Here is a 24839-nt window from a genome sequence, read left to right on the forward strand (position 1 = left end):
AACATCGGCCTTGCTATTACATATCTACTAAATGGTGGCCCGATTCTAATGCATTGGGTATTCTAGAATATGTATGTATGTATGTCGCGCTGTGAGTGGGGGTTAAATTCCAGGCCAATATCGCTGAGTATATAGCACAGCCACGTAGTATATAGCAGCCACGTAGTATATAGCACAGCCACGCAGTATATAGCACAGCGATGTAGTATATAGCACAGCCCACATAGTATACAACACAGCCACATAGTATATAGCACAGCCCACGCAGTAGATAGCACAGCCATGTAGTATATAGCAGCCACATAGTATATAGCACAGCCATGTAGTATATAGCACAGTGATGTAGTATATAGCACAGCCCACGTAGTATATAACACAGCCACGTAGTATATAGCACAGCCCACACAGTAGATAGCACAGCCACGTAGTATATAGCAGCCACGTAGTATATAACACAGCCACATAGTATATAGCACAGCCCACACAGTAGATAGCATAGCCACGTAGTATATAGCACAGTGATGTAGTACATAGCACAGCCCACGTAGTATATAACACAGCCACGTAGTATATAGCACAGCCCACGCAGTAGATAGCACAGCCACGTAGTATATAGCAGCCACATAGTATATAGCACAGCTCACATAGTTTATAACACAGCCACATAGTATATAGCACAGCCCACGCAGTAGATAGCACAGCCACGTAGTATATAGCAGTCTCGCCAGACCGCTAAGTCATCTGGGTAATTTCGCAATGCATCTCTGAGAAAGGAAGCTGCCGAGAGCATCGGGAGGAGTGGGAAAGCTGCGGAAGCGACTGAAGGTCAGAATAGCATGATTTTTAATTTTTTTTTATTATTTTTAACACTATATATTTTTACTATTGATGCTGCATAACCAGCATCAATAGTAAAAAGTTGGTCCGGGCCGCGACCAATCAGTGACTCAGGATTTCCGTTACAGATAGAAAGACAGACAGACAAACAGACGGAAGTACCCCTTAGATGATTATATAGATAGATGGATAATCTATAGATATAGTTATAAATAGATATATCTATAGAAACATAGATATACTAAACATCGAGCTTTGTATTATCTATCGTATCTATCTATAATCTATCGGTATATCTATCTAGCTATCTATAGATATATCTATCGATAGATATATTTATAGATAGATAATAGATACGATATATATATCTATTATCTATCTATTATCTATCTATCCCATATCTATCATCTATCTGTCTGTGTGTGTCAACATTATTCTTCAATGGAGTATGTAAATGAAGAGGTTGGTCAAGAAATGACATCGCCTTTTTTTTTGTTATATCTTTATTGAGCTTACAAACACACACACAAATCCGCATGGAAAACGCGTCAAAAACGCATGAAAAACGCAGGTGACCTCAGGTGCAGATTTGGTGCAGATTTTACTTGCGTCAAATCCTGATCAAATCCTAATGTAATCCTGAACGTGGAAACATTAGGGTCTTTTTTCTGTGATATGAGTTGTATTTGTCCGTGGCCCCATTTTGGGCACACATAACTTATTATATAAATGTTATTAACTCTTTATAGGAGGAATAGGAAAAAAACTGCAGTACTGGTGCTGTTTTTTGCCTTTTCAAATTGTATGCAGCAAAAATAATATGTTTACTTTACTCAATGAATCATTGAGATTATGGTGATATGTTAACTATTGATAAATTAATGACAACATTAAATTAATATTGTTTTTCTTTATCCTTTTCTACTTTTGTAAACTACTTTTATTTAGATTGTCATATTTTGAGAATTTTCAATTTGTCTGTAAAGAAGAGTTGTGTAAGCATTTTCTCCAATGCCTTTTTTTTCCGTACATTCGGCAATTCTGGAGTTTAAATTTTTTTCTACTTACGATATTTAACGTATGGGTTAACTAACCATTTATCCCTTTTGGGGTTTTATCATATATGTAGTTTTAATGGCTCTATCATTTTTTCTTGTTCACATGTTCAAATACTTTTTGCCTCTTTTTTCGCAACACATGGAACCTAATTTTTATGCTATTTTTACTTTTTTTTGCCGATATAGTGTGACTGTGCAGATTATGTGTTATTCTATGACTGATGAAGAGACCTGAGTAGTCTATTTGTTACCATCTTCTCATTACCATTAAAATGTATCAACCACTGAGGACTCTTAAATATTAATATTCTATCTATTGGCTAACACGTTACAAAAATATATTTTCCTGTAAAGAAAAATAGGAAATACATGTTCATTTTTGACTTTCAGCTTTTATTTACAACCACAAAGGACCACTAAACATTTTAAATTGTGTTTGCCTTTCCATAAAAATAATTTTCATATATTGGACGTATTTTTTTTTCGATGGGCCAGGGCAAGAAACAATGATTTAGACTCACAGTATCTTTTTAGTTGTTTTTTTTTTTTTAATTCATGCTTTTTTCTATTTTATTTTTGCTACTTTCACATTTTCTACATTTATTTTACACACTGCTTGTCCCTCTTAAGATCTTAAAAGACCTTTGGGGGCACAGGACAGCATTTTATCAATATTTTTATGTTTTTCCTGAGATCTCCTGAAAGTGGAGCTGGTATAATAGCCCCAGCTGCAGTGGAATTTAAGCCTCCTTGTGACCTAGCAGAATTGTTTGAGTTTTCTGGGACCCAGAAGCTTCTCCTCCCTCCCTACACCCAGTGATCACAGGTTCACTTGGTTCGGAGATGAAAGCAGGGTAAGTGCTTCTAATCTGTATACACAACTACTTGTTCAGCACTGAGATGGAGGAAGTAAACATGGTAATAAGGTATGGCTATGTGTGACAGCAGCTTTCCTCCCTCACAGCTTCACAATGTAGTGAAGCTGATTAGACTGCATTGACGTTTTAGGATTACAGTGCCATGATATACACAGTGATATCAAATGTGATTTTGAACTTTATTAAGGAGGAAAAGAGGGCGTTTTGAATTTTTAGTAATTTTTTTGCAAGGCAAGCAGACCGCTTTATTGTTAAATAGAAAAAGAACAGAGCTCACATCTTCTCAAGGTAGCTGCTGAACACAGGATGAATAAATGGAACACCGTGGGTGCCAGAAATTTTGCTGGTGTCCTCAGCATTAACAGATATAAAAGTAGAAATTTGGCACACCCAAATGGAAATAACTTACAATGTCTTAGTCTTTATTAGAAGTCCATAAAATCACGAACCAGTACTGGTTGACCCCATAAAGATTTTGAGTGAGGGCCGCCTGATGACCCTACATTTGAATTGGCTTTATGTTCCGCTGCTGTCCTCTTGTGAGGTTGAGAAGTCTGGGTCAATCCAGGCCTTGTTCATTTTGATAAGTCAGTCAGTATTTTCAGTTGACAGGTGGATGCGCCTATTAGTTATTATGCTTCCAGCAGCACTAAAAATCTGCCCAGAGAAAATGCTAGGAGCAGGGCAGGCCAGCTCCTCCAAGACATAGAAGGACAGTTCATACCACATGTTCAGCTTGGATACCCAATAGTTGTACGGCACAGAGGAATTATGGAGGACACTGATACGGTCAGCTAGGTACTCCTTTATCATCTTCAAAAACGTTTTGTTCCTTTTCAGGCTAACATGCACATCAGGGCCTGACAGTGTTCCTCTACTTCTGTTGGACTTGGTGTGTCTCTTTCCTCGCCTAAAGATCTATGATCTCTGCACCTAGCGTTGTCAAATGGGAATTTTTGTACTAATTGTTTGACTAGGGCTTTCTGGTAGTGCACCATTTCACTAGCCCTCTCCACCGCAAGAAGGAGGAATGGAAAGTTCTTGTAGCATGGGTTGAATAGGGTGAACAACCAGTAATCGGTGTTGTCCAAAATGCGTATAATTCAAGGGTCACCGAAAAGGGACATAAAGTCAGCCATGTGTGCCAGACTCTAAACAGGCAAGATTTCCCTGTCCCCACCAGGAGGACGACTGTCCATCTCCTCCTCTTCAACCCATCCACACTGAATAGACGGGATGAAGCTGGTGTCGGTAATACCCTCTGTACGTAGGCAACCATCTCATGTTCCTCCTCCTCAGCCTCCTTCTCCTCATTATCACTCAATCCGTGCTGAGAAGATGAGATAAGGCTGGGCTGGGTAGTATCACCCGGTGTACTTTCTTCACCCATCTCCGCCTGGTCCACATGCAAATCTTCCTCTTTAATTGTGAGCAGCGAGCGCTTGATTAGACACAGAAGCAAGATGTTTATGCTGATTATGGTGTCATTGCCGCTCACCATCATGGTTGATTCCACAAAGTTTTGTAGAACCTCACAGATGTCAGACATCCATGCTTGCTCATCATTTGTTAAGTGCTATGGGTGACTGCAATATCAATGGGCATGTTGTAGCTGGTAGTCAACTACTGCCCTCTGCTGCTCACAAATCCTTTCCAATATGTGTAATGTGGAGTTCTAGCACGTTGTCACATTGCCCACCAGTCAGTGATCTGGCACTTGCAAGTGCTGCTGAAGCACTGCCAGACTGGCGGTAGCTGTAGCTGACTTGTGGAAATGGGTGTACACATGGTGTACCTTTCACAAGTAGTTCAGGCAAGTTGAGCACATGGATCAGGCATTACATGTGTGCGAACTTGCTAAGTTTCACAGCTGCAATCAGGTTGCGGGCATTATCACACATGACCTTGTTGTAGGTTCAGTGGCGAAAGCCAAAGATCTGTCTGGTCTGTTATACCTTACAACAACTCTGCGGCAGTATGTGGTTTGTCACCTAAACAAATTAGTTTCAACAGAACCTGTTGCAGCTTCACGGATGCAGTACTGCAGTGCTTCCAGCTTGTGAGTGACATGGACGATGTACTCATGGATGACAATTCAGAGATGGAGGATGAGGGGGTGGCAGGAACTGGGGTAGGAGGTGAAGGAAACTCTGATGTACTAGGGCCCTCAATCCTTAGCCTCAGTAGCATGTGTGCCTTCCCAGGGTGCGACTTTGTCCCGGCCTCCAGAAGGGTCACCTATTGTACAGACAGGGAAATACAGCATCCTTGGCCGCAAGTACTTGTCCATTTGTTGGTCATTAAGTGGACCTTCCCAGAAACTGCATTGGTCAGGGCATGGGTAATGTTATGGGACATGTGCTGGTGTAAGGCGGTGATGGCACACTCAGGAAAATAGTGGTGTCTAGGAACGGAGTACCTAGCCATTCCCCATCATTGTCTTCTTCTGACTATGCCTGCTCAAATATGTGGGCATCACTATACACGATCACCTCATGTCGCTTTTGACATGTTCGGGGCGAGAGGCCAGAATTAATAAATGGAAATGTAAAGAGCTACAAGGAGTGTCCGAGTGTGGGATCACTTGTCTCCTGGGACTCACCCTGGTGGGAAGAAGGAGGATCAGGGTGAGCATTATGTGGTCCAGACTATTGGCTAGTGAAACTGGACAGTGTGGATGACAAACTGGTGGAAACATACTGGAAGTATTATCTGCCATCCAACAGACTACCTATTCGCAATGTTCTGGCTTCAAGAGTGGTGTCCCGTGCACCCCTGCAATGTGGGACAGGATGAAAGGTATTGTGGATGAATGTGCTGTTGTGCTCCCGCATCAGGCATCATCAGCAGAATGTCCACTTCCCATTCCCTTACCGCATGCCTTGCGTATTTTAAACTAAGCATATATTTATATGCCTGTAAACTTTCCAATATTAATAGGAAAAAGAAAATATGTAGCCCTGCAAAGGATTTTTCTTTTAATGGTGCAGCAGCGGTATACAAGTACTGCAATAGAAATATTAAACACGGCCTTTATGCCTGTTATGCAAAACTATGCCTCCACTGAATGCAGGTATCAGCAGTTTTACTAGCGAAAGGACAATATTTATCACTGAAAAGGACTTTTCTTTTAATGTTGCAGCAGCAGTACACTTACAAGTACTGCAATGGCAATTATTAAACACTTGAAAAGTTCAAAGAGACGAACGGCACCAGGATTCAACAATGCAGTATTGGGAGCGCTGAATCAAGAACACCTCTTTAGACCCACAGCGTGCGGTATCCATGCAGTACTGGAGCGTGGTGCTCAGCATCAATAGCCATAACAGCAAAGTAAAACTTTGCACAAGAAAGTAGAAAAATGCGGCACTCACTCAGGTTGCGAAGTGAATGTCTATAATCAGGGGTGGATTAAGGGTAGCCAGGGCCCCGGGCTGTTCAGACACTGTGGGCCCCCCCCGGTCATGTGACGGGGGTCATGTGACGGGGGTCATGTGATACCCGAACCAGATTATTCCGGAAAAATGGCCCTACTCTACTGTAACCTATTAAATATTTGTTGAAATCTGCAATACAATTTAGGTATATTTTGACCAATAATATCACATACAAGGAACAAATACCACCGCACCAGGTCAAGACCACATATTACCACCACTTGGTGACCAAATAGCACATTCAAGGGACAAATACCACACCATTTCCAGACCACATATTACCACCACATAGTGACTGAATACTACAATACTGATTAGTAATTAAAAAAAAACAAAAAACACAATACTATCACAAGTGCCAGTATTCGCAGGAGATCTGTACTTAGTATGCAGTGTCTGTGTACAGGTAATACAGTGATCACTGGTGACATTGTACACAGGACCTCTGTATATAGTATACAGTGTATAGTGTCAGTGTATAGGTAACACTGACTCACCAGTGACGTCTCTGGGTGAAGTCCTCCATCTTTCATCCAGCACAGACCGCCATCATTTCTTCCAGCCAGGACTCATTTCTGCAGGAAATAACACAGTTATCTAGAGCTCTGCTCGCAGAACACATTACTTAATTTTTCACAACTTCTACATTACACCACATGGAGAAAAAAAGGCAATATAGTGTCACTCTGCACAGTAACAGGACCGCCCCCCCTCCCATTTAAAACAGTATACTCAATAAATAAAATAAATACATCACTGCAGTAATAATATCCCTTAATTAGCCCCTATGGTAATAATTTTCCCCACCCTGGCCCCGTGTGTCTCATTCCTGGCTCCAGCCATATGTTCTCCCATCCTGCCCTCATGAGTATCCATTCTACACCATATGATCTCCCCATCCTGCCCCATCTGTCTCCATCGTATCCATCCTGCCCCATGATCCAATCCTGCCCCGTGTCTCCAATCATGCCGTGTGTCTACATTCTGCCCATGCCTCCAGTCCTGCCCCCAGTGTGTCCAGCAATCTGCCCCAGTGTGTCCAGCATATTACCCCCAGTGTGTCCAGCAATCTGCCCCAGTGTGTCCAGCATTGCCCCCAGTGTGTCCAGCATTGCCCCCAGTGTGTCCAGCATATTACCACCAGTGTGTCCAGCAATCTGCCCCAGTGTGTCCAATTGTCCAGCATTGCCCACAGTGTGTCCAGCATTGCCCCAGTGTCTCCAGCATTGCCCCCAGACAGTGTGTTCAACAATATGCCCCAGTATGTCCAGCATATTGCCCCAGAGTATCCAGCATTGCCCCCAGTGTGTCCAGCAATCTGCCCCAGTGTCTCCAGCATTGCCCCCAGTGCGTCCAGCAATCTGCCCCAGTGTCTCCAGCAATCTGCCCCCAGTGTCTCCAGCAATCTGCCCCCAGTGTCTCCAGCAATCTGCCCCCAGTGTCTCCAGCAATCTGCCCCCAGTGTCTCCAGCATTGCCCCCAGTGTGTCCAGCAATCTGCCCCAGTGTCTCCAGCATTGCCCCAGTGTCTCCAGCAATCTGCCCCAGTGTCTCCAGCATTGCCCCCAGTGTCTCCAGCAATCTGCCCCCAGTGTCTCCAGCAATCTGCCCCCAGTGTCTCCAGCAATCCGCCCAGCAATCTGCCCCAGTGTCTCCAGCATTGCCCCAGTGTCTCCAGCAATCTGCCCCAGTGTCTCCAGCAATCTGCCCCAGTGTCTCCAGCATTGCCCCAGTGTCTCCAGCAATCTGCCCCCAGTGTCTCCAGCAATCTGCCCCCAGTGTCTCCAGCAATCTGCCCCCAGTGTCTCCAGCAATCTGCCCCCAGTGTCTCCAGCAATCCGCCCAGCAATCTGCCCCAGTGTCTCCAGCATTGCCCCAGTGTCTCCAGCAATCTGCCCCAGTGTCTCCAGCAATCTGCCCCAGTGTCTCCAGCATTGCCCCAGTGTCTCCAGCATTGCCCCAGTGTCTCCAGCATTGCCCCAGTGTCTGCAGCAATCTGCCCCAGTGTCTGCAGCATTGCCCCCAGTGTCCAGCATTGCCCCCAGTGTCCAGCATTGCCCCCAGTGTCCAGCAATCTGCCCCAGTGTCTCCAGCATTGCCCCCAGTGTCTCCAGCAATCTGCCCCAGTGTCTCCAGCATTACCCCCAGTGTCCAGCAATCTGCCCCAGTGTCTCCAGCATTACCCCCAGTGTCCAGCAATCTGCCCCAGTGTCTCCAGCATTGCCCCCAGTGTCCAGCAATCTGCCCCAGTGTCTCCAGCATTGCCCCCAGTGTCCAGCAATCTGCCCCAGTGTCTCCAGCATTGCCCCCAGTGTCCAGCAATCTGCCCCAGTGCCTCCAGCATTGCCCCCAGTGCCTCCAGCATTGCCCCCAGTGTCTCCAGCATTGCCCCCAGTGTCTTCAGCATTGCCGTTCGCAAAAAAAAAAAAAAAAAAAAGAGTTCTCCTCACCTTACCAGCGCTCCAGCGGCGAGCAGCTCCCTCCAGCAGCGCACACTCGCCGGCGACTGACAATGACGTCAGACGCCGGCGACGTGTGCGCTGCGGCCGACTTCAGCTGCCAGCCTCCAATTGGCTGGCTGGCGGCTGTTGTTAACTATTGAGGTGCGGGCGAGCGCCCGCACCTCAATAGGAAAGCGCCGCAATGCCGGAAGGGGCCCGGTGAGCAGATGAGAAGGGGCCCGATGCCGGCCCCCTCTCTCTGCCCACCGGGTCTGGGGGCACATAAATGCCGGCGGCGGTGGGCATTCGCAGTACTCGGGCGGTCAATCTGTGCGGTAGCCCAGGGCCCCCCCACACCACTGGGCCCTGGGCTACCGCCCATATTGACCCTCTTATAATCCGCCCCTGTCTATAATCTGTCTTTAATCCATGTACAGACTTTGCATAAAAGACAAGCGGAGACGACGAGGGTGCAGGGAGAGTGAGCTGGACGACGTTCAGTACATGGATTAAAGACAGATTAAAGATATTCACTTCGCAACCTGGGTGAGTGCCGCATTTTTCTACTTTCTTGTGCAAAATTTTACTGTGCAATTATTAAACACTGCGTTGATCCAGGGAACTAGTCTGATTGCCGTATGTGGGGTCGGGAAGGAATTTTTTTCCCCATGGTGGAGCTTACTCTTACCACATGGGTTTTTTTTGCCTTCCCCTGGATCAACATGTTAGGGCATGTTAGGTTAGGCTATGGGTTGAACTAGATGGACTTAAAGTCTTCCTTCAACCTTAATAACTATGTAACTATGTAACTATCCTGTCTCCCTAACTCTCCCTGAACTGCTTCTTGAGGACAGTGTGTTGAGTGTATGTCAGGCAATCCCTGCACGTTTCCTGGCTGTAAGAAGGCACCAAACATACGGGGCGGCGACTCCAGCATGGCACTCGAGCACCTGCGATACTTGATTGAGTAACGAACATGCCCGAGTACCCCGATGCTCGATGTTACTAATTATGGGTAAATACAAAGTTTTGATGTCTTTTAATTGCATTTTTTGGAGGTGTGGTAGCCAAAAAATGCAATCTTATCATTTCAATTTATTTTTCTTTTCACGACAGATAGAGGAATAGGTTCAATAGCTTTATATTTTGATAGATTATACTTATATGGATGCGGTGACACAAAATGTTTTGTTATTATTATTATAATGGTGAAAAAGAGGGTGATTTAAATTATTTATTTTTTAAAACTTTTTTGTTCAACTTTTTTCCTTCTTAAGGAGCTTGAACCTGCGACCGTTTCATTAATATACCACAGTATTGCAGAATATATATGGAAAATCTAGTCAATCAACCCAGACTTAAACAGCCAGAGGGGGGAATGTGGCGGCTGGACTGCATCTTGCCTAGGTCTGCTCTAAACGGTGACAAAAAGACTGACTGGCACTTCCAAGCTAATGTGAACAGTTGCAAACTAGGAGCAGCTACCTCTGTATACAATAAACAAAAAACGTTGCCCTCTGTCGTGCTAAAGCATGTCAATATGAAATATGAATAGGAATACTGTTTCAGGATACTAGGAAAAAATGAGACGCCTAGCACAGCAGCTAATGACAAGGCGGTCTCAGAGCTGCTGGGTCCTAACGTGTGAATACCTCTCTTCCAAGTCTGATTTCATGGGTAGGTAAGACCCTGCTACAATTTATATCCACCACATGCTGAAGGGCGGAGTGCTCGGTCAGAAAGCTATTATACAATGACAAAAAGACTGGTAACAGCCTTGTCCAGATCTCACCTCTACTGTTAGACACAGATGCGGGCTATGCGGATACATGCACAGGAGGATTACGAACGTCCTAATGCAGGAAGGGGCTAAACTCTTCCTTAGGCCAGGTTTACTAGGTGTCTGTATATGGCCAAGCACTGTAACAACAGCTTGTCTGCAGGCAGAGTGCAGAGGATAGCTCTCGGAGGTCAGACTTTAGGTCTGCATAGTGTGACGCCAGTGCAGTGAGCACATATTACTGGTGTGTTTAGGGTCGTTGTCTTGTTGAAAGACCCATTTCAAGGGCATATCCTCCTCACCGTAAGGCAACATGACCTCTTCAAGTATTTTAATATATGCAAACTGGCCCATGATCCCTGGTATATGGTAAATAGATCCGGCCATAGTAAAAGAAACATGCCCATACCATTATGCTTGTACCACCATGCTTCACCGTCTTTAGATTGTACTGTGGCCTGAAAGCACAGTTTGAGGGTAATCTGACGAAATGTCTGCAATCCTTGGCCCAAAAAGAACTATTTTACATTCATCAGTCCACAAAATGTTTCTCCATTTCTCTTTAGGCCAGTTGAGTTCTTTGGCAAATTGTATCCTCTTCAGTACATGTCGTGTTTTTTTTTTGTTTTTTTTGTTTTTGTTTTTTTAACAGCGGGACTTTGAGGGGACTTCTTGCTAAGGCTGCTTTCACACATCAGTTTTTTGCCATCAGTCACAATTCATCGAATGTTCAAAAAAACGGATCCGTCGCAGATTGTGGAAGCCTATGGTGGATCTGGCGCCATAGGCTTCCATGCTAGAAAACGACGGATCCATCGCTGTCCGTTTTTTCGACTTACACAAAAAATGTTGCTATGTCTGTTTTTTCAACAATTTTCGACAGATCTGGCGAACGACGGATGAAACGTGAGGCCATCCGTTGCTAATACAAGTCTATGAGAAAAAAAACGAATGATGCCGCCGGATCCATTTTTTAACAAATTTGCCAGATTGAGCCTGATGGCAAAAAACTGATGTGTGAAAGGGGCCTAAGAGATTAGCTTCACACAGGCGTCTTCTAACTGTCACAGTACTCACAAGTAACTTGAGACTGTCTTTGATCATCCTGGAGCTGATCATTGGCTGAACCTTTGCCATTCTGGCTATTCTTCCATCCATTCGAATGGCCATCTCCCATTTTTCCTCCACGTCTCTCTGGTTTGGCTTTCCATTTTAAAGCAATGGAAATAATTTTAGCTGAGCAGCCTATCATTGTCTGCACTTCTTTATAAGTGTTACTCTTTCCAATCAACTTTCTAATCAAAGTATGCTGTTCTTCTGAACAATGTCTCGAATGACTTATATTTTTCAGTATTTCTCAGGCTTTCAAGGAGAAATGCATGTACAACATGTCCTGGCTTCACCCTTAACCCATTTCCGAAGTTGGGTGTAATAATACGCCCATGTCGGAATCCTTCTGTCATGTCGGACGCTGTTCATACTAGGGCGTTCGACAGACAGCGGTAATTCCGCTTTTGTCCACTATGCGCTCAGTGGCGTCGGCTAGATTTTGTCTAGCTGGTCCGGGGTTAATTTAGCTGGTGCTCGGATTGGAAGCTGGTTCACGCCCACTGCCTTTAAATTGTTCTTCTGAACATTGGGCGTCGTCGATTATAGCTTCTGTCTTGTGCTTGGTTATCTCGGTCTGGAGTGGTGGTCTAGGAAAAAGAGTATTGTATCTGGTGGTGTATATTTCCCTTTGTCATATTTTCCTCCTTCCTATATTTGTATTTGTTTTGCCCTGTGCACTTATTGTGTATTCCTGTGTGACTGCGGCATGGTGTATATTTTCCATTATCCTTGTCTGTGCTAACTGTGGGTATTGGTTAGTGGTCTCTTCACTGGGTGGTGGGTGGACGTTTCAGCCTAGGGTTGAAACAGGAGACAGGGTGAGGGTGGAGGCCCAGACATGCACACCATCAGTGTAAACTCTGGGAGAGGGTCAGTCAGGGTTTCCCAGAGTTGAGGGAAATCGCAGGGGCCCGGGTTATTAGCTCTTGCCTACCTAGGCTTCCCGTGACACCTTCCCTTTGATGTGGGCTCCGGTGCTGAACTTACATCTTTTCCCAGCACATTTCAGCTGCTTTGAACTGCTGACATGTGCCACTAACAGCTGTGGGTGGAATCGTGATTCACCCGCGGCTGTTAACCTGTTAAATGCCGCTGGCAATCTCTGACAGCGGTATTTAGCTCATGCTTACCGGAAGCGCGTTGGAAATCCCGCCCATCGGTGACCCCGTCACCTGATCGCGGGTCACCGATGGGTCAGCATGACAACCAGATGTCTCCAGCAGACCTCTATGGTTGTCATTGCCGGATTGCTATGAGCGCCGCTTGGTGGTCGGCGCACATAGCAAGTGAGAATTTCTGCGATCGCCTGTGTGTAGCAGAGGCGATCAGACAACTGCACCTTCTAGTCTCCCATGGAGACTATTGAAGCTTGCGAAAAGTAAAAAAATGTTTTTAACAATAATAAAAATACAAATGTTGAAATCACCCCCTTTTCGCCCCATTCAAAATAAAACAAAAAAAATTAAAACATACACGTATTTGGTATCGCCACGTTCAGAATCGGCTGATCTATCAATGTCAAAAAAGAATTAGCCCGATCACTAAACGGCGTAACGAGAAAAAAAGTCAAAACGCCAGAATTACTTTTTTTGGTCGCTGCAACACTGCATTAAAATGCAGTAACGGGCGAACAATAGATCGTATCTGCACCAAAATGGTATCATTAAAAACGTTAGCTCAGCGCGCACAAAATAAGCACTCACCCAACCCAAGATCACGGAAAATAGAGATGCTACAGGTCTTGGAATATGGCACAATTGTTTGTTTTTTTTTATGAATTTTGGAATTTTTTTTTTCACCACTTAGGCTACTTTCACACTAGCGTTAACTGCATTCCGTCACAATGCGTCGTTTTGCCGAAAAAACGCATTCTGCAAAAGTGTTTGCAGGATGCGTTTTTTCACCATTGATTAACATTAAGCGACGCATTGTGACGGATTGCCACACGTCGCACCCATCGTGCGACGGATGCGTCGTGCAGTGGCGGACCGTCGGGAGCAAAAAACGCTACATGTAACGTTTTTTGCTCCCGACGGTCCGCTTTTTCCGACCGCGCATGCGCGGCCGGAACTCCGCCCCCACCTCCCCGCACCTCACAATGGGGCAGCAGATGCGCTGGAAAAATGCATCCGCTGCACCCGTTGTGCGGCGGAGACAACGCTAGCGTCGGGGACCTCGGCCCGACGCACTGCGACGGACCGAGCCCGACGCTAGTGTGAAAGAAGCCTTAGATAAAAAAATACCTAGAGATGTTTGGTTTCTATGAACTTGTAATGACCTGGAGAATCATAATGGCAGGTTAGCTTTAGCATTTAGTGAACACAGTAAAAAAGCAAAACAAAAAACAATTGTGGAATTGGAATTGCACTTTTTTTGCAATTTCACCGCACTTAACCCCTTCACGACACGCGCCGTACTAGTACGGCGTATGCCGTGTCTCCCCCTTTGATGTGGGCTCCGGCGGTGAGCCCACATCAAAGTCGCGACATGTCAGCTGTTTTGGACAGCTGACATGTGCGCGCAATAGCTATTCACCCGCCGCTATTAACCTGTTAAATGCCGCTGTCAAACGCAGACAGCGGCATTTAACTACCGCATCCGGCCGGGCGGCCGGATATGACGTCATCGCCGACCCCCGTCACATGATCGGAGGTCGGCGATGCTTCTGAATGGTAACCATAGAGGTCCTTGAGACCTCTATGGTTACTGATGCCGGCCTGCTGTGAGCGCCCCCCTGTGGTCGGCGCTCACAGCACACCTGCATTTCAGCTACATAACAGCGATCTGATGATCGCTGTTATGTAGCAGAGCCGATCGGGCTGTGCCTGCTTCTAGCCTCCCATGGAGGCTATTGAAGCATGGCAAAAGTGAAAAAAAAAAGTTTTTAAAAATGTGAAAAAAATATTAAAAATATAAAAGTTTAAATCACCCCCCTTTCGCCCCATCCTAAATAAAACAATAAAAAAAAAACCAAACCTACACATATTTGGTATCGCCGCGTTCAGAATCGCCCGGTCTATCAATTAAAAAAAAGCATTAACCTGATCGCTAAACAGCGTAGCGAGAAAAAAATCCGAAACGCCAGAATTACGTTTTTTTTGGTCGCCGCGACATTGCGTTAAAATGCAATAACGGGCGATCAAAAGAACGTATCTGCACCAAAATGCTATAATTAAAAACATCAGCTCGGCACGCAAAAAATAAGCCCTCACCCGACCCCAGATCACGAAAAATGGAGACGCTACGGGTATCAGAAAATGGCACTTTTTTTTTTTTTTTTAAGCAAAGTTTGGAATTTTTTTTCACTATTTAGATAAAAAATAACCTAGTCATGTTAGGTGTCTATGAACTTGTAATGACCTAGAGAATCATAACGGCAGGATAGTTTTAGCATTTAGTGAACCTAGCAAAAAAAACAAACAAAAAACAAGTGTGGGATTGCACTTTTTTTGCAATTTCACCGCACTTGGAATTTTTTCCCATTTTCTAGTACACGACATGGTAAAACCAATGATGTCGTTCAAAAGTACAACTCGTCCCGCAAAAAATAAGCCCTCACATGGCCATATTGACGGAAAAATATAAAAGTTATGGCTCTGGGAAGGAGGGGAGCGAAAAACGAAAACACAAAAACGAAAAAGGGCCGCGGGGTGAAGGGGTTAATTTTGTTTCCATTTTCCGGTACACAATATGTGAAATATAGTGATGTTGTTCAAAAGTACAACTTGTCCCGCAAAAAACAAGCCCTCACATGGCCATTTTGACCAAAAAATAAAAGTTACGGCTCTGGGAAGAAGGGGAGCAAAAAATGAAAATGCAAAACCAAAAATACCTCTGGTCATTAAGGGGTTAATCATTCTAATACACAGACTCAAAAACATGCAGATCATGAATGCGCAGTCTGGTGGTTTTCTTAGAATCTATTGCACCAACTGGTAAATTGTTTGACATGTGGTAATATAATTTATACCAAAAACAGTGATTAATCTGGTTAGTCATATTGGACTGCTATTATTTTGAACACTACTGTAGGTGGATCATTCTGCATGCCCGAAGTCACAGGCGGATAGGCATTGTGTGGTTTAGGAAGAAGAGGGGCACTGCAGAGACTATAACTACACCTCTCTTGATATCAGCTGGCTGGGCTTCTCAGTCCTAAGTGCTCACCAACAAAAGACTAAGGGTATGTTTCCACGTTCAGGAAACGCTGCGTCTTTGACGCTGCGCAGAGCCGCAGCGTCAAACCCGCAGCATCCAGATGTTACAGCATAGTGGAGGGGATTTTATGAAATCCCGTCTCCACTATGCGGTAAAACACGCACGCGGCAGGCCCGCGGAAACGGACATGCGGCGCGTCTTTTTAGAACACAGCATGTCCGTTTACCTTGCGGCGACGCTGCGCCACCGCAAGGTAAAACACAGGGCCCTATGTGTGGGGTGCGATGATGCTGGATGTGTGCAATGAACACATCTGGCATCATCGCATCTCCAGAAGGGGGCGGGGCTTTGGGCGGAGCGGGTTTGCGGCTCCGTCCAAACCGCCGGCCATTCTGAACGTGGACACGTACCCTGAGATTCTGATTCTACATTTATCATTATACAGGCAACTTTCCCTCAGTGTATGACAAATGTGGAGCTGTCAGATTCTCTTTAATTTGTGGGATTTAAACAAAAACCAAACAAACAGAATTTACTTGCAGCCATAGTGGTAATCTGCAAGTAACTAGTGTTTTCTGTGCTGACAGGTTCCCTTCATAGGGAATCGGTCACATCCACATCTATTTATCTGCACATAAGGGGTAATCCGCAGGTAAATATCGTTTAAATCCTGTGTACACTGCAAGCACAATTATTAGGCAATTTATATTTTTGTTGATTAATTTTATTATTGAACAACTACAGTGCTGTCTGTCAATCCAAAAGGTTAATAAACCTGAATATAAGAAAGTAAACTGAGGTCTTGTCTTTCATAGGAGAGTATCTATGGGTGCAGAATTATTGAGCAACTAAATAAAAAATGTGAATTTTCCCACCTCAATTGTTTTTTTTTCATCAAAAATAAGTTTCTGAAATAATAACAGTAACATAATAATAATAATAACAGTTACACAAAGTTTGGGTACCAGAACAATACCTGGACCCGAACCCAGATCCCATTCACTTGAATAGGGGGTCCGAACATCCAATGTTTGCCATGCTGTCGTGTGCCGTTTCTGATCAGCGGCAATATCATCACCGCCAGTTAGACAGCCGCAGTTCCCATGCTGTAAAATGACAGCGTGAGCCCGCAGCTATGCTCGGAGGTATAAAGTTTACCTCCAGTCATTGGTGTCGGCTGATGGAATTACTGCTCAGTTCAGCCAATGCCTGCTGACGCTAATAACAGTGAAAGGAGCGGCTGATGGAAGTAGTAATCAGCTGACGCTTGCGCAGTAAATAAATAATAAATAATTTGAACAAAAAAATGCTGTGAGTTCCCCTGTATTTTTCATAACCAGCCAGGCAAAGCTCATAGCTGGGGGCTGCGACCCTCAGCTGTCAGCTTCAGCAAGGCTGGTTATCAAGAATAGAGGGGTCCCCACGCAATATTTTTTAATTATTTAAATAGATAATTTAAGAAAAAAATGTTGCGGGGTCACCCCAATTTTTGACAACCAGACAAGCTAAAGCAGACAGCTGGGGTCTGGTATTCTCAGGCTGGTAAGAGGCCATGGATATTGATCCCCCAACCTAAAAATAGCAGCCCGCAGCCTATTAGATGCACCAATTATAGTGCTTTGCCCAGCTCTTTTATTAGAAATAAAACAAAACACTTTTTTATTTAAAAATAACAAACTCAGTTATACTCACTAAACGTCCATTCCATTGAATCCCTCGTCTCCTGTAATAAAACAAAAATAAAAAACAACAATATCCCTCACCAGTCCGTCGTTCTGTCCCACGGCGTAATCAATGTCTGCTGGATAGTTTTCAACCTGGACGGTGCAAAGATGCGACCGTCCAGGCTAAGAACCACTGATGAATGAGCAGCCTCAGTGACTAGCGGCGACGTCATGGAGGATACTGCCGATCACTGAAGCTGCGTTCCCAGCCAGGCTGAACTACGGTGACCTCGGTGAGATCACCCGCTAGCAGCGTGAGAAAGTCTCACAGTGCAGCAGTGAGTTCACCGCAGTTCAAATTCACTGCAGTGAAATTCCCCCAATGAACTGCGATGAACTGGCCTCTGCACCATGAGACTTTTTCTCACTGTGCTAGTGGGGAGCTCACTGAGGTCACCACAGTTCAGTCCAGCTGGGAGCGCAGCCTCAGTGACCGGCAGTAACCTTGATGATGTTACCGCAAGTCACTGATGCTGCGCTCACAGCCGCTCATTCACCAGTGGTTCTCAGCCTGAAAGGGCGCATCTTGGTACCCTCCAGGTTGAAAACAATTTATCCCCCAGACATGGATTACTGCATGGAACAGAACGACGGACAGGTGAGGGATATTGTTGTTATTTTGTTGTAATTTTTGTCTTATTACAGAAGTCCAGGAGTTCAATGGAATGGGCGTTAGGCAAGTATAACTGTGTTTGTTATTTTTAAATGAAAAAGTAAAAGTGTGTAAAGCATCAGAATTGGGGCATCTAATAGATGCGCCATTTCTGGGCGGCTGCTATTTTTAGGCTGTGGGGGTCAATATTCATGGCCCCTTACCAGCCTGAGAATACCAGTCCCCAGCTGTCTGCTTTAGCTTGTGTTATTTTAAATGAAATACTTTATTCTGGCTGTGTCTTTTATTAACCATATAACTATAGGTTTATTAATGGATAGGTAATGGACGCCTCTCCATTACTAAGCCATGAGCTTGATGTCACTTGACAATACAAAGGTGACATCAACCCAACAAATATGATCCCCACTTGCCACAGCTACAGGGCAAGTGGGAAGAGTCGGGAAAAGTGCCAGAATTGGCGAATCTAATAGATGTGCCCTCTGCATGGTTGCGGAGTGCTATTTTTAGGCAGAGGGGGCAATATCCATGGTACCTTATCAGCCTGAGAATACCAGCCCACGGCTGGTTGTCAATAATGGGGGGGACCCCACACCGTTTTTTAAATTGTTTATTTATATACTCTAGTATAAGCCGAGTTTTTCAGCACATTTTTATGCTGAAAAAGCCTTCCTTGGCTTATACTTGAGTCACATTCCCACAAGACGGAGGGAGTGTGGCAGCGGCGGAGCAGCGGATCACAAGAGGCAGGAGCCGGCTGCTGTGGCTAACACCTGTGCCTGCTGCTAAAGAGAAATTAATATTCACTGTGATCACAGTGAATATTCATTGCTCTTTAATAGAATGCACAATAGTCGCAGCCACCGGCTTCCTGCAGCGGCCGGGCGATCACTACTTAAGGAAATGAATATTCACTGCTCTCCACTCCCATTAACTGCTCTCCAGATATATAGTACCAGCGTGGAGAGCAGTAAATATTATGGCAGCTTTCCCCTGCTTGTAAGCAGTGCATGTCACTGCCATGAGCTGATTACAAGCATATATCAGGTGCTGGCATCGGAACAAAAAGCTGCGAGGGAGCGCAAGGAAAGGTAAGTAGGATGGTGTATTTTTTATGTTTTACTAATGGAGGCCATGCATACCAGGATAGGGATGAGGAAGCCATGCATACCAGTATAGGGATGAGGGGAGCATACATACCAGTACAGGGATGAGGGGGGCCATGCATATAAGGATGGGGATGAGGGGGCCATGCATACCAGGATAGGGATGAGGAGGTCATGCATACCAGTATAGGGATGAGGGGGCCATGCATACTAGGATGAGGGGGCCGTGTATACCAGGTTAGGCATGAGGAGGCCATGCATATCAGGATATGGATGATGAGGTCATTCATACCAAGATGGGGATGAGGAGACATGCATACCAGGATAGAGATGAGGGGGCCTTGTATACCAAGCTTAAACTTGAGTCAATAAGTTTTCCTAGTTTTTTGTGGTAAAATTAGTTGCCTCAGCTTATATTCGGGTCAGCTTATACTTGAGTACATACAGTAATTAAAAAATATGGTGTGGGAACCTCTCAATTCTTAATAACCACCCTTGCTGAAGCTGACAGCTGAGAGTTGCAATCCCCAGCTGTGAGTTTTGACTGGCTGGTTATTAAAAATACAGGGGAACTCACGCCATTTTTTAAATTATTTACATCGCAGGCGCCAGCTGATGAATACTTTCATCAGTCGCTCCTGTTCCCACTGTTATAAGCGGCAGCAGGTGTCGGTTGACAGGAGCAGTAGTCCCATCAGCAGAAACCAATGAGCGGAGGTAAAGTTTATACCTTCGATCACAGCTGCGGGCTCACGCTGTCTATTGACAGCGTGGGAACCGAGGCTGTCTGACTGGCGGTGATGATTTTACCGCCGATCAGAAGTGGTGTTTGCCGCACATGACAGCGTGACAAACACCCCGTGTTCGGGGGGCAGAATCTGAACAGTAACATGGACATGGATGGTGAAGTCCGTGTTCGGTGTTCGTACCCGAATAGTAGGTGTTCGGTATGGACACCGAACTTTACTGTTTGGGTTCGCCCATCTCTAGTCACAAGCTCCATCCATGGAGTCTGTCAGCTTCTTAATCTGTTGACAATCAACTTGTTGGGCAGCACCAATCCCAGCCTCCACGACACTGTTCAGAGAGGTGACTCTTTACCTAGGAAAGACCCACAAATTCTCAATAGCATTTTGGTTGGGTCAAGTAGGGGCTATATCATTTCTCTTTATCTTTAAGCCCTTTACTTGCAACCAAGCAATGGAGACTGTGATGCATGTGATGGAACATTGTCCTGCATAAAAATCATGGTTTTCTGGAAAGTTGCAGATATTTTCCTATAACAGTGCTTGAAGAAAGATTCTTCTAAAATTTTCTCTAATAGCAGCAAAGACAATAATGACATGACAATAAAGCTCCATGCAGTGTACAAAAATAAGAGAGGAAAAAATTGTTAGAATATCTGAACAAGAAAAGTTTAAGAACCAATAAGAGAGCAATTAAAATGAAACTGTCAAATATAACAGCTGGGGGGTCACGCAAATCCCACCGTTGTTACCAGTTTGTCGGTGAGATCACACAGATCTACCCACCTTCATGAGTTTGTCAAGGGAATGCAACTCTGCTGCCTCAAATAATCAGGGCAGTTATGCAATTGACTGACAAGTAATGGACGAGAACTTTAGAATTTTATGAGAACCCCAACTTACAGGACATCTTGGCCCCTGGAGGTCCCAGGCGGTAGATATTGTCACCATGTTTCTTATGATGATTCTATAGAAATGAAACATGGCATGGATAGCACTATGTATTGGATGGAAATTAAGTTGGAGGATGTTGGAGGAGTTCTGCCAGCCTTACAGTGATGTGAGTGAGTGCGTTATGTTCGTCCCTTCTCTATGATGCCGAAAATATATCTCCAATAAATATCGGATTGATATTCGTCACTGACCACTTACTCCAAAACGTCTAAGAAAATTATTTTGTCAGAGGAAGCTCTATACCTGGAAAAGGTACTTCCTGCCTCTGATTAAACAAATCCCAGTCTTGCTCTATCTTTCTCAAAGCATTTATCTGCTGTAATTACCTGGACACTGCAGGAGGTCCCTACTTCAATGAAAGTTGAAGTGTTAGTAATTAATGCCATATGTTCAATGTGAGGGTGGTATGTCCCCTCTCCAGAGATGTCTTATGGATTTAAATTTTTCTCTATGACAGCAACCCAAAAATGTGTCTGCTCTGGAATGGCAGAAAATGGCCTGGTCCTGAACTGGTTAAAAGGTTTTCACAGTAGTCCACAGCCAAGGACTTAAGGTACCGTCACACTAAACGATATCGCTAGCGATCCGTGACGTTGCAGCGTCCTGGCTAGCGATATCGTTTAGTTTGACACGCAGCAGCGATCAGGATCCTGCTGTGATATCGCTGGTCGTTGAACAAAGTTCAGAACTTTATTTGGTCGTCAGACCGGCGTGTATCGTCGTGTTTGACACCAAAAGCAACGATACCAGCGATGTTTTACACTGGTAACCAGGGTAAACATCGGGTTACTAAGCGCAGGGCCACGCTTAGTAACCCGATGTTTACCCTGGTTACCAGTGTAAAATGTAAAAAAAACAAACTACATACTCACCTTCACGTCCCCCGGCGTCCGCTTCCCACACTGACTGAGCGCCGTAAAGTGAAAGTGAAAGTACAGCACAGCGGTGACGTCACCGCTCTGCTGTTGGGGCCGGCGCTCAGTCAGTGCAGGAAGCGGACGCCGGGGGACGCGAATGTGAGTATGTACTGTTTGTTTTTTTTACATTTTACGCTGGTAACCAGGGTAAACATCGGGTTACTAAGCGCGGCCCTGCGCTTAGTAACCCGATGTTTACCCTGGTTACCCGGGGACCTCGGCATCGTTGGTCGCTGGAGAGCGGTCTGTGTGACAGCTCTCCAGCGACCAAACAGCGACGCTGCAGCGATCAGCATCGTTGTCTGTATCGCTGCAGCGTCGCTTAGTGTGACGGTACCTTTAGACATTATCTCCATGCTCAGCTCTGCTTGGCTAATGTGTCATTCTCTATGCAAACATAAGGGAGTGAATAGAAAGTGCATAGTCAGGTCATTCAGGCTATGTGCCCAAGATCAGGAAATAGTAACGTATTTTCGCTGAGTCCAAACCGCTGCGTTCTAATCATGCAGTTAAATCTGCATGTGCTTATGGAATCATGCGGATTTAACATATCTAGTGAATGGCTATGGGTGAAACTACGCAGTGGAAACTAGCGTCTCCGCTGGAGATTATTGACATGCTGCAGCTCCTAAACCCACACCACGGGTGAGTTAATGCAGAGATAAATAGAAGCACAGTGGGCGTAGGATTTCTAAAAATCCCATCCTCTGCGCTTCTGATGTAGAAAGCAGCGTTTTGGATGCAGTGCAGGTGAGCTGCGTCCAAAACGCTGCTCTTCCCGATTGTGGGCACTGTAGGGATTTCACTCACTCAGGTGCGACGGCTGACACTTAGGAGGCAGGTTCCAACAAAAGTTCAAAGGTTTATTGCTTCATAAACCAGTTTAGCATAAACAGGAAAAACAAATAGCCTTTAACTCAGGCAAAAGGGAAAAAACAAGTGTCCGTTCCTTCAGGCTCAGTGCTGGAGCCTTAACACACTGGAGGCTAGCACCTCCACACATATCCCCTGTGTTAAACATTAGCCTGTCTTATATAGAGCTAACCACACCCAGTAACCCATCACATGATTAGCCATGTGGTCTGACATCACCACAGGTCCTGACAGACATATAGGTAGCTATGGTTACATCACAGTGGCAAGCCATCTATGCGACACATATCTCCCGTCGATTAGACACCCTTTAGCCACGCTACATACCTCCCCCCTCTGCCTAAAGCCGTGGGGCTTGGCACTTTCCCCCACTAGACAAGGGATTCTTGACAGGGCATCAGCATTACCGTGCAGCTTTCCGGCCCTATGTTCCACATGGAAACAGAAGTCCTGCAGGGCTAAGAACCAACGGGTGACCCTAGCATTTCTACCCTTCGTTTCCCTCATCCACCTAAGTGGGGCATGGTCGGATATCAATCTAAAGTTACGTCCCAGCAGATAGTACCGTAATGTGTCCACAGCCCATTTTATGGCCAAGCACTCCTTCTCAACGACTGAGTAGTTCTTTTCAGACGAGGACAACTTCCTACTCAGATAGAGGACAGGATGCTCCTCCCCATGTAGCTCTTGGGAAAGGACTGCTCCCACCCCGACATCTGAGGCATCTGTCTGAAGAATAAACTCTTTTTTGAAGTTTGGGGCCATCAGAACGGGTTGCTTACACAAAGCCTCTTTCATTTCTTGGAAGGCTGACTCTGTTTCTTCGGACCACTTAACCATTACTGATTTTGTCCCTTTTAGCAGGTCAGTCAGAGGCGCAGCCATCGTGGCGAAGTTTGGGATGAACCTCCTGTAATATCCCACGATTCCCAGGAAGGCTTTAACTTGCTTCTTGGAAACTGGTTTTGGCCATGTTTGAATTGCCTCCACTTTACTGATTTGGGGTTTTTATTTCTCCACGACCCACTATGTATCCAAGGTACTTAGCTTCCTCTTTATCCAAGGCACACTTCTTCGGGTTTATTGTAAATCCGGCCTCTCTTATAGCATCAAACACCGCTTGGACCTTTTCCAGGTGACTCTCCCAGTCCGGGCTAAAGATGACGATATCATCCAGGTACGCAGCAGCGTATGCCTTATGGGGTGCAAGGATTCTATCCATAGCCCTCTGGAAGGTCGCCGGAGCTCCCTGTAGGCCAAACGGCATCCGGACCTACTGGAAACATCCATCTGGTGTAGAAAACGCAGTCTTCTCCTTGGCTTCCTGTGCCATGGGGATCTGCCAATACCCCTTCGTCAAATCCAAGGTGGTTATGTACCTGGCGGGCCCAAGCCTTTCGATGAGCTCATCAACGCGGGGCATGGGATAAGCGTCAAACTTGGAGACCTCATTCAACTTCCGATAGTCGTTGCCAAACCTCTACTCTCCATCAGGTTTTGGGACCAGGACAATTGGGCTCGACCAACCGCTCTTGGATTCCTCAATGACTCCAAGCTTCAACATACGCTCCACTTCCTTGGAGATAACTTCTCGACGAGCCTCAGGAATACGATAGGGCTTCACGTTCACCCGCACATGTGGCTCTGTTAGGACCTCGTGCGCTATGACCTTCGTGTGTCCTGGCAACTCTGAAAACAGGTCCCTGTTTTTCTGGAGTAACTCCCGGCACTGTTGTTTCTGGGTCTTCGATAGCGTCTCCGCTATAGTAACCGCTCCAACCTCACCTTCTGGGTTGCTTAACAACGATGGAGTTACTGTCGGCTCTCTATCTTGCCACGGCTTGATGAGGTTGACATGGTACACTTGGAATGGTTTCCTGTTGTGAAATTGGATTTTGGGCTCCCCCGGTGGCCACTGGTGGAATTGAACTTGTGTGCATCATCCCCTCTGTTCACCTGTTTCCATCAGGATGTGGGAGTCGCTATTTAACCTTGCTCCTCTGTCACTTCCATGCCGGTCAACATTGTAATCAGAAGCCTTTCTGTGCATGTTCCTGCTACCAGACAACTTCCAGCTAAGTCGGACTTTTGTCCTTGTTTGTTTTTATGCATTTTGTTCCAGTTCACAGCTGCAGTTTCGTTTCTGTGTCTGGAAAGCTCTTGTGATCTGAAATTGCCACTCTGATGTTATGAGTTAATACTAGAGTC

Source organism: Ranitomeya variabilis, chromosome 7 (genome assembly GCF_051348905.1).
Source record: "Ranitomeya variabilis isolate aRanVar5 chromosome 7, aRanVar5.hap1, whole genome shotgun sequence".
In the NCBI taxonomy this organism is placed as follows: domain Eukaryota; kingdom Metazoa; phylum Chordata; class Amphibia; order Anura; family Dendrobatidae; genus Ranitomeya; species Ranitomeya variabilis.